Source organism: Phoenix dactylifera, chromosome 5 (assembly GCF_009389715.1).
Source record: "Phoenix dactylifera cultivar Barhee BC4 chromosome 5, palm_55x_up_171113_PBpolish2nd_filt_p, whole genome shotgun sequence".
Lineage (NCBI taxonomy): Eukaryota > Viridiplantae > Streptophyta > Magnoliopsida > Arecales > Arecaceae > Phoenix > Phoenix dactylifera.
Window position 1 is genome coordinate 9,637,554 of NC_052396.1, and position 11,609 is coordinate 9,649,162.

An 11,609-nucleotide genomic window follows, 5' to 3' on the forward strand; every position below is an offset into this window, starting at 1 on the left:
TAGATATATTTATATAAAATAATGTTAAAAATTATAATAAGTACTAAGGATAAAATATTAATCATGCAAATGTTAACATCTATTATTTATCATTATTTTGCTAGCATTAGGCTAAGTTAATTGGTACTTAGATCGCACTTTTGTGCTCTCATCATACCCCCCAACTAGCTTATTGCTAGTCTCTAGCAATTCAGAGTAAATAATAAAATGAGAGTACAAAAAGTGTTGGTCAATTCTTTGACTTTTTATTAAAGCTAAAGACATAAAACTAAGATATGTACCCACTTTCGTAGGGCATCACGATTGCACTTAGCACGTGCAACAAGCCGTTAAACCCCTAGGTTACCCTAATGGACGAGTGTTGTCTCGTGAAGATTTGTAGAGATGTTACCCACAAACATCATGAATGATATGACATGAGGTCCTAAATTCTAAGCTAATACCCATGTAATTAATATATATTTTCAAGCATGGCAACTACAAAGCAAGGGGAAATATGAAAGTGTAGTGTGCATAAAATAGTATGACTTTCTCAGAGTACTAATACCTCCACCACAATATGGTACCGCTTGAATTTTAGGTGTACTACTCAAGTTCACAAGTGTTTACTATAGTTTATTAGAGCCTGATCCATCAAATTTTCAGAATATCTCATGTTGTCTAAAATTGTCAAGATGGTTCGCATAAAAAGAAGGAGCTATCAATCCCAACTAAATATCCAAAGTACACAAAGGTCTAATACAATGGAGTCAAACTAGCCATTACCACATGTCACTGGATTCAGCCCGACCAACCCTATTCATGCTTTTTTTAAAAAAAAAAAATATAGTGATTACAATAGTCCAACCCCCTTAGGCTCTAGCATGGTCCATGTAGCGAGTTTTCGGCCAATGACTCCTGATCCAGTTGGCTCAAGGCATTAGGTGAAACACCCCTCGGACTTAATTACTCGAACCAGACTACGCCACGAGGTTAGACTTGTCATCTCCTTATTTTTTTATTATTTTTTTTTCAAAATAGAGAAGGTAAACTGGACCATATAATGTGACTGCAACGTGACTATAGGTCAACCAAGGTCGGAACATAAGGCACTTAGATGATCTAGCCGGGGTATTCAACCTCTATCTTTATGTGAAAACCAAATCAAGAACCTTATAGTACGGACAAGGATACTTATACTTCTTTTACAGATATGGTTTAATAAAAATGCATTAAACAAATGTGAACCCCTGAGGCCTTCCTATAATCATTAAATACATGTGCGGGGATCTAATAATAGGTCTCTGATCAGTCATAGTACGCATGTATTCCTTGCCTTAATAGTTGCACAAACTCAATATGAAAATACATGTGCGTTTGCTTAGAAAAGAATGCAAAAACAAGTTTTTTTTTGCCTTTTTTTTTTGGTGGCAAAATCTTTCGCTCCTCCCAACTTAAACATTGCATTGTCCTCAATGTAATAGATACAAGAAAATAATATTGGAGAGAAGAGGAATACCTTGAGCTGTTGATATCCAGAAAATAAGACCTACAAAACTAGAAAAATAATTCTAACTAATATACACATACCTTTGCCTTCATGTCAGTCATAAGAAGGCTCCCCCAAGAAAAAGGAATCCTCTTCATCTGCAAAATTCTCAAGAAAAGGTTTTAACCTGTGTCCATTTACCTTAAAAATTTTACCATCCCGTGGATTCTCAATCTCAACCGCTCCATATGGAAAAACAGTTTTTATAATATAAGGACCTGTCCATCTCGATCGCAACTTGCCAGGAAACAGATGTAAGCGAGAGTCATAACAAAGAACTTTTTGTGAAGGTTTAAAAGATTTTCTTAAAATTGATCTATCGTGCCTAATTTTCATTCGTTCTTTACAAAGTCTAGCATTGTCATAAACATCTCTGCGAATCTCATTAAGCTCGTTCAATTGCAATTTTTTAGCTAGACCGGCATCTTGTAAATCAAAATTCAATTTTCTAATTGTCCAATACGATTTATGTTCTATTTCTACAGGCAGATGATATGCTTTTCCGTAGACTAGCCGGTAGGGAGACATACCAAGAATAGTTTTGTATGCAGTACGATAGGCCCATAATGCATCTGATAGTTTCAAGGACCAATCTTTTCGTGATGGATTTACCATTTTTTCTAAAATACGCTTGATCTCTCTATTGGCTAATTCTACTTGGCCACTAGTTTGCGGGTGATATGGGGTAGCAACTCTGTGGGTGACACCATACTTTTTCAATAAGGTCTCGAAAGGCTTATTACTAGTGTTTTCCACCGTCACTAATTATAACCTTAGGCATTCCAAATCGTGAAAAAATATTCTCTTTTACAAACTTCAGGACAGGTTTGTGATCATTGGTCCTACAAGCGACAGCTTCTACCCATTTGGACACATACTCGACACCGACTAAAATGTACTCATATCCAAAAGACGGTGGAAATGGGCCCATAAAATCGATGCCCCAACAATCGAAAATTTCAATAATAGTAATGGGTTGAAGAGGCATCATTTGCCTACGAGTTAGACTTCCAATACGTTGACATGGATCACATGTCCTGCAGAACTCGTGGGCATCTTTGAACATAGTAGGCCAATAGAAACCACATTGCAAGACCTTTGCGGCGGTTTTCTTAGAAGCAAAGTGTCCACCACAAGCATCAGTGTGACAGAAAGAAAGTACGCTTTGTATATCATGATCCGGTATGCATCGTCTAAAAATTTGGTCATTGCAATATTTAAATAAATAGGGTTCGTCATGGTAATAATTCTTTACTTCGCGTAAGAAAATTTTTCTATCTGTCGACCCCCAATGCTCCGGAATCCGGTTCGTGACAAGAAAGTTTACAATATCAGCATACCATGGCATAGTAGAAAGTGCAAACAACTGCTGTTCGGAGAATGAGTCCTTGATGGAAAACTGTGGTACCGAATCATTAAAAACTAATCGTGATAAATGGTCAGCAACCACATTTTCTACTCCTTTTTTATCTTTGATAGTGATGTCAAATTCTTGGAGTAGAAGTATCCATCGTATTACGCGTGGTTTGGCCTCTTTCTTATCCAACAAATATTTTAGTGCTGCATGGTCCGTGAAGATAACAATAGGAGCACCAAGGATATAAGAGCGAAATTTATCTAAGGCAAATACTACTGCAAGCAATTCCTTCTCGGTGGTGGTGTAATTCATTTGAGCATCGTTTAAGGTTTTGCTTGCATAGTAAATGACATATGGCTTATTATCCTTGCGTTGTCCTAGGACAGCTCCTATCGCATAGTCACTAGCATCGCACATGATCTCAAAAGGTAATGACCAATCAGGTGGCTGCACGATGGGTGCAGTGCTAAGCATAGACTTCAACTTTTCGAATGCCTCCTGACAGGTTTCAGTCCAATTGAATGGTGTATCAAGGGATAGGAGGTTACATAATGGTCGAGCTATGATACTAAAGTCCTTGATGAACCTCCTATAAAATCCGGCGTGACCCAAAAATGATCTAACATCTCTAACCGTCTTGGGTGCAGGTAGCTTAGCAATTAAATCGATCTTAGCTCTATCTACTTTCATGCCTTTCGATGAAACAATATGTCCTAGGACAATTCCCTTTGGCACCATGAAATGACATTTCTCCCAATTCAGTATCAAATTCTTTTCTATACATCGAGCTAAGACTGCTTGTAAATGTGACAGGCAATCATCAAATGAGTTGCCAAAAATGGAGAAGTCGTCCATGAACACTTCTAAAAATTTTTCGTTCATGTCTTCAAAAATACTGAGCATGCATCTTTAGAATGTTGCAGGTGCATTACACAACCCAAATGGCATTCGTCGAAAAGCAAATGTGCCAAAAGGACAAGTGAAGGTAGTCTTCTCTTGATCTTCTGGTAAAATTTCAATTTGATAATATCCCGAATAGTCATCGAGAAAACAATAGAAATCATGCCCTGCAACTCTCTCCAACACTTGGTCTAGAAAGGGTAGAGAAAAGTGATCCTTTCGTGTGACCAAATTCAGCTTTCGGTAGTCAACACACATGTGCCAACTCATCGGGACACGAGTTGGAACTAGTTCACCTTGTTCATTTTCTACTACCGTCAAACCTGATTTTTTAGGAACGACTTGAGTAGGGCTTACCCACTTGCTGTCGAAAATTGGGTAAATAATACCCACGTCAAGCAACTTGAGGACTTCTGCCTTAACCACATCTCTCATCGTAGGATTTAACCTTCGTTGCATTTGCCTTGTGGTTTTGGCATTGTCCTCCAAATATATTCAGTGCATGCAAATTAAGGGGCTATTCCCTTCAAGTCGGCAATAGACTATCCTAAGGCTCCTTTATGATTTTTTAGAACACCAAGTAATTTTCTTTCTTAGTCATGATTAAGATTAGACGAGATGATTATAGGGTAAGTATCCTCGGGTCCAAGAAAGGCATACTTGAGTTCCTTCGGTAAAAGTTTTAACTCGAGCTTAGGCACTTGCTCATGGGATGGTACTATCTTTGTTTCTCGAGGTGGCAACTTCTCAAATTTTCCTACTTTTTGTCTCCACCTAGTGACCATCTTAATATCCAAATTATCCACAATAGGTGTGACTGACAAATCACCATCATTGGTTCCATTAGGACACCAATCAATTAAGCTATCATCAGATGGGTCGTTAATTGCTTTAGCTAACAAATATTCTTCTGCAATGGTTTCAACCCAATCAACCTCCTTACTCTCTTCGGAATCATTGGGTTGTTTACATACATTAAAAATATTTAGTTCTAAGGTCATGTTACCAAAAGAAAGCTTCATGACGCCATTCCTACAATTAAACAATGCATTAGAAGTTGCAAGGAATGGACGTCCTAAAATGACCGGAATCTGAGACTGTGAGTTCGAAGCCGGATGTGTGTTCAATACGATAAAATCGACAGAAAAGTAAAACTTGTCTACTTGGACTAATACATCCTCGATAATCTCTCTTGGAATTTTAATTGACCTGTCAGCTAATTGCAAAGTGCTGAGGTTGGCTTCAACTCACCTAAACCAAGTTGCTCATATACAAAATATGGCAACAAATTCACACTCGCTCCTAAATCTAACAATGCTCGCTCTATCCTAAAGTCGCCTATGATGCATGAGATGGTTGGGCAACCTGGATCTTTATATTTAGGAAGAATGTTATGCTGCAAAATAGCACTCATATTTTCAGTTAAAAATGCCTTCTTCTTAACATTTAATCGGCGCTTAACAGTACACAAGTCCTTCAAAAATTTGGCATATGAGGGTACTTGTTTGATTGCATCAAGTAGAGGTATGTTGATCTTTACTTGTTTAAAAAGCTCAAGAATTTCAGAATTAGGTTCGAGCTTTTGCAACGGCTTTAACCGTTGTGGAAAAGGTGGAGGAAAAGGACATTCAACTTTCTTGGTAGAAGTTGGGACCTCAACTTCTTCTTTGTCCCTTTCATCGACTTTAGGAGCATCAGAATTAGAAGTGACCTGCGGTCTCAATGGGGCGGTCTGATCAATGACTTTCCTATTACGCAAAGTCATGTGCTCTTTGCATGTTCTGTATGCGAACTAGAAGGAGCCGTATTATTACTACCGTGCATTTGTGGGTTAGGTTGGGGTTGAGCTGGAAGCTTACCCTTCTCTTGGGTATTTAGGATGGTAGTCAACATTGACAATTGGTTCCTTATATCTTCAAAATTTCGAGCATTTTGAGCATTGATATTAGCTTGACCTTGTAGAAAAGTTTGTATAGATTGCAAGGTATCCTCGATATTCGGCTTTTGGGAGGGTGGTGATGCAAAAGTAGGATGTGCAGGTGGAGGAGCTGAATGGTCTGACTGTTGAGGATGATCGTTTCTCTACCTAAAATTTGGATAATTCTTCCAACTAGGGTTATAGGTATTCGAGTATGGATCGTTATAAGGCTTTTGGTAGGAGTTCATAGCATTTGCTTGATCGTGCAAGACTTCTTTGAATGCCGGTATGGTGGGGCAATCTGTAGTGGTATGACCCGACATATCGCAGATACCACAACACTCATTTCTAAGCTCTATAGTCTTGACAGGCTCAACCTTCCTAAGCTCAATTTCTTCTACCTTCCTAGTGAGGGCTGCCATTTTAGCATGAAGATCATCCTCAGTTCTGAGGTTGTAAAGGCCTCCCTGTACAGAGCTAGTAGGCTTAGGTAAAGACTTGGTGTTTCTATCCCCATTATCCCAAAGTTGGGCAATCTCAGCAAGCAAATCCAAATATTCCCATGCCTCATCAGGTTGTTTTTCTAAAAATCTACTATTGCACATGGTCTCTACAAACTGTTTCAACTATGGAGATAAACCTTCATAAAAGAAGCTAATAGTTCTCCAGGTTTCGAACCCGTGATGAGGGCATGAGAGAAGAAGGTCTTTAAATCTTTCCCAACTTTCATAAAATATTTCATTATCTTTTTGTTGGAAATTGTTGATATGTCTTTTCAAAAAGTTGGTCCTTTGTGTGGGAGAGAACTTCTTTAAAAATTCTCTCTGCATATCTTGCCAAGTTCTTATTGATCTAGGTCGCAAGGAGTTTAGCCATGTTTTGGCCTTATCCTTTAGAGAGAAAGGGAACAATATCAACTTGAGGACATCCTCGGTGACGTTTGGCACTCTAAATGTAATGCTCAATTCTTGAAAATCCTTTAAATGAAGATACGGACTTTCGGACTCTAACCCATGAAACTTGTGCAGCAATTGGATTACCCCTGGTTTGATGTCAAAATGTCCTACATTATCAGAAAAAATTATGCATGAAGGCTGACTAGTCCTAGCCGATTGTAGGTATTGTCTTAGAGTCATAACATGGGGTTCTCGTTCTCGATTGTGGTGACTCCCCGCATCTTCATTTAAATTAGCCATCTCACAAGGTATGAGATACTGCGAAGGAATTTCAGAGATATGTCCTAAGGGATGATCTAAAGTTGTACGACTTAATCGACCGGTGTCGTCCCTATTCCACTTTAACATACAAAATATTTCCCTCTCTTTTTTTTCTTTTTTTTTTTAAATATAAGTGCTACCTAAAGATATCTAAAAGGACAATCTAATACAGAAAAACAAAAATCTATTCACAATCAAGCATGCATCAAAACATTACACCTTAATTTCTAATGTTTTTCTTAAATTTCTAGACAGCTCCTAACTGGTTTGAAGAGGACACCTAAGCCTCCAATCCGGTTTAGAAACCTAGTCGACCAGGTAAACTCCCAGGTAAGTGGAGGGGTCACGATGCGTTTAGCAAGGGTCCCACTTAAAACCCACTTTCTTCGAACAGAGACTGTCTCCCTTAAAGGGACAAAGCTTGCCTAGACATCGACTGGGCCATAGAGCGAAATTGATGCAACTTTCGGTGGTCTTTGTCCTATTGAGCTCGAATGTCCTTAGGGGCCAACGTCTAGTTGATTTTAGTTAAGCTTAGGATATTTATGCACTGAGGTGATTTTTGGGCTAAGGACGAGTGATGAAATCCCGACCTTATCTTTTTTAATGGGTCCAGCCCTTAGAATATTTTATGCTGATGCCTTATACTATATGCAACAATCAAGAGTTTTTTTTTAATGTTTTATGACATGACATTAAATTTCATTGAATATGTGATCAAGCAAATTATTTATTTTTTTTTAAATTTTATGAGTTGAATTTGAAATTTGAATTCTGAAATTTAAAATTTAAAATTTAAAATTTTAGGTTTTTCCTCTTTTTTTTCTTTTCAATTTTTAATTTGCAACAAGGGTTAATGAGATATAATAACAATAAAATTTTGATTCTAAAAATTTAAACACAGAAAATTCAAAACAGAAATCAGCAGGGTTTTATATTAATCTAATGTCAATCAGATCGTTCAGATTATCGAATAATCTGTCTTGCACCAGCTGACCAAATTTGGGTCCAATCAGACGGCTAATATTTATGATATCAGAGGTTGATGCAGACTATGCTGGGAATAAAAAAAATAGTAGTAAAGATTAAATTTTTTTTTTTGAAAGAAAAATACTAACTACTAAGGTAAAAATTAAATCTAAAATTATACTAATAACTCAGCCGTTTTTCGGCAATAGCGCCAAAAAACTTGGTGCGTTTGAAAAATTGTTCTCCCAAGTGCAGGAGAATCGCACAAGTAGTATAACTCGGAAGTTCGAGGTCGATTCCTCATGGAACGATCTATGGATTATTAGTGTAATTTTTAAATATAATTTTTATTTGATTTTCAAAAATTAAAAGCAAAGAATAATAGATCAATAAATAAAGTTCAATGATATAGAGAAGGCTAGGGATCCGGAATTTTCCTTGACAATATTACTTTCAATAAATAAACTCGGCGATTCTTGATTAAGGATTAATATGATAGAGTAATTCTAATCATGGAGTATACAATCTGAGAGCATGAATTCAACATCCAAGTATTTATCGTGCCGGTTACGTCTACGACAAATCAAGCATCAAAACAATCCATGCATCAATATATATAAACCATACAAGATCTATCTCATAGATACTAATGCAAGAATCAAAAACATACCAATGGATATTAAACGATTAGAATACAAGTTTAGAGTATACTTGATGAAAGCAACATGACAAAGGTTCATCCATCACCCTTTGCCAAAAGAAATTAGCCTCCCATTACAAGCATTAACATCTCTCTCTTTTTTTTTTCTTTTCTTTTTTTTCGGAAAACAGGGGATGCCCTGTTTCCTTCTTTCTCTTTTTCCTTCAACCCCGCAGCCGCCTCCTCTGTTCCCTTCCTTCAACCGCAGCAGCCCCCGCCTCCTCTGTTCTTCCTCTTCTTCTCCCCAAATGAGCCTCTACCCTCCTCCCAGCCGAGAGAGATCCTTATATAGTTCGTGAGAGCCCTATTGCTCGCCGGAAAATGGGCGCGGATGGCTGTGGAGGAGCTGATTGCGGATGCTGGAAACCCTGGGCGGTGATCGCGGGAGCTGGAGCTTGGACGATCGGGATAAATGGGGCTGAGAGGTAATCGCGGCTGGATCCGGTGCTGAGAATGGACGCGATGGAGGATCGCCACAGACGCTGGGATCATGAACATGGGAGAATCACGCTGAGAGCTGGACGCGTGAATGGAGGAGGCGGACGCTGGGGCTGCGCGTGAGGATCACTGGAGACGCTTCATGAGAGGCTCGCACGGGATCTGGAGGCTTGATACGGGTGCTCCGCGGATGCTTGGGAGGTGATCGCGGTCAAGACGGGATTGCTGGGAGAAGAGGACCGAACGCCGTGGATGAAGCGGACGCTGGGACTGGGAGGTTGAGAATGCGGTCAAGACGGGAAGGGAGCTGATCACTGGTGCGGATGGAATCAGGATGCTAGGATTGGGTGCGGGAGATCAGATCACAGATCCTGGCTCACGGATGGCTGGAAGCTTGAGTTGCATTGCGGAATTTGGGGAGTCGCTTGGGTGCGCGAAAGAAAAGTCATAGACTCTGTTCTGCAGTTGGGAGGATGCATCCTTTTTAGATAAATTTATATAAAATAATGTTAAAAATTATAATAAGTGCTAAGGATAAAATATTAATCATGCAAATGTTAACATCTATTATTTATCATTATTTTGCTAGCATTAGGCTAAGTTAATTGGTACTTAGATCGCACTTTTGTGCTCTCATCAATAAGCCCATAAATAACACAAATAAGCCCTAAAATGCAAATAAGCCCAAAAATAAAAATAAAATAAATATGCAAATAAAATGATGGCCTAGCTGATGTCCCCATCAACTCCTCCCGAGTGGAAAAATAATGGACCAAATCCGGGTCTGACTCAATCCGGGGGCTCAGGATCATCTGGATGAAGGGCTCTGATGTCCCCATCAATCGGGTTGACCCGTGACCTGATCTAAGCTGACCTGGTCCATTTAGACCCGATCCAACCCGATTTAAATGACTCATGGGGCCAGATCGTGTTCTAAAATTGGATTTGTTTTATTTTTTGGGTCAGGTCTAGTTTTACAAATTTCTGACCCGACTCGACCCAACCTATTTGATTTTTGAAGCAATGTTGGGTTTCTATCCTACGACTTGACAAGACCTGACCCAAACCCAATAGAATGTTGGATCCGCAAGGGTAGTTAAGGATCTCTAACTCTCTATTCCTCTAATTTCTTATGTTTGAGAACGAGGAGAATAAAAGAGTCTGTCTTTTGTGTACTGTCGAATGACATGAATTTTACATTATGGCTTACGTTGGTTGCATTAAATGGGAACATTGTTCTCCTAAGAAGGAAGTTCCAGCTAATAAAAGGCAAAATAGAGTATAATTTTTCCAAGTGAAAGATGAATCATATTTATGATAAATCCTTTGCAGCTGTTGAACTTTGTCATGTTTCATTATCAAAACTATATTCCTCATCTTGGCTCATGCATGCTTTTCTAATAGTATGTTTATAAAAAATAGTAATAGATACATTCTAACAAATTCAAGAGATATCACTACTGAATAAAAAGGATTAGCATAATGCAATTCTTTTTACACAAAAAAATATATTGCATGTATGAACAGAAATTTTTTTTTTTAAGCTAACAAGGTTGAGCCTATCATTATTAGGTTAGTTTGTAATGGCATCAATCCTGTATGCTTGGCACTTTCACTTGTGCGGTCCTGCATAACCTACTTTATATAGTTTTCACTCATTGCAAAAAAAACTAAATACAAAGAATGATGAGTATATGGATTCAAAGCGGACCTGACTTGGATCCGATCCGAATCCGAATTTTTTGGGTTGGGACCAGGTTATACATGGACCTGAATTGACCTGAATTATCCGTAGGGTCAAAAATTTTAGCCATGAATCCGACCCGATCTTCTATTAGGTTGGGTCTAGGTTTACCATTAGGACCCGAATAAAAAACTAGGTTGGGTTAGGATCACTTATGACCCAGTCCGACCAAACACATTTGCACTTTACTTAAAAGGAATATAGGTGATATTTATAAGAGCGTGAGATTATCTATCAAAGACGTATACGTGGGGTAGCTGGCCAGAGCCAACTAGTATTTTCTATAGTCTTCGACCTCGGTTGCAGTCTTTCTTGATTACTCGATAGGCTCCTTGATGAGACCTGTCACTGATATTAGGGGTGTCAATTCTGCTTATATTACTTATCATATTTGGCTGGATAAGAACTTTAGGATTTTTGAGGGATGGAGACAAAACCTCAGGCAGTGGTGGATAGGGTGCTTCTCCATGTAGATGAGTTCTCTCAAGTGCGGACATTCGGAGGATCTGGGTTTGTGAGGGACATCTGGGCTTCCTATTCACTCTTGGAGCATCTCGAACGATATTCATCTCCTGGGAGGCCTCATCCCCTAGCGTTCTTAATGCGAACTTTGATAGTAGTGTATCTAACGATGAGAGAAGAAGAGGGGCTGGATTTGTGATCAGAGATGCCGATTTCATATTAGTTGCAGCTGGAGGTAGTCAACTCTATGATACTTATGTTCGTGGAGCCAAGCTCAGAACCACTTGGGAGAGTATTACTATGTGTAGCTCACCTTGGGGATGGATCGAGTTCAGTCGAAAGGAGATTCGACGATTATAATCGGGTGGATCCAGAA

The 11,609-nt window shown here is 38.8% G+C and overlaps 1 non-coding gene across 1 annotated transcript; it reads left to right on the forward strand.

Moving 5' to 3' along the window:
- Positions 1–6,378: 6,378 nt before the first annotated feature.
- On the forward strand, positions 6,379–6,487 carry LOC120110954. Its single transcript, XR_005512074.1, has one exon. It is a non-coding gene; the product is annotated as a small nucleolar RNA R71 (small nucleolar RNA).
- Positions 6,488–11,609: the final 5,122 nt, after the last annotated feature.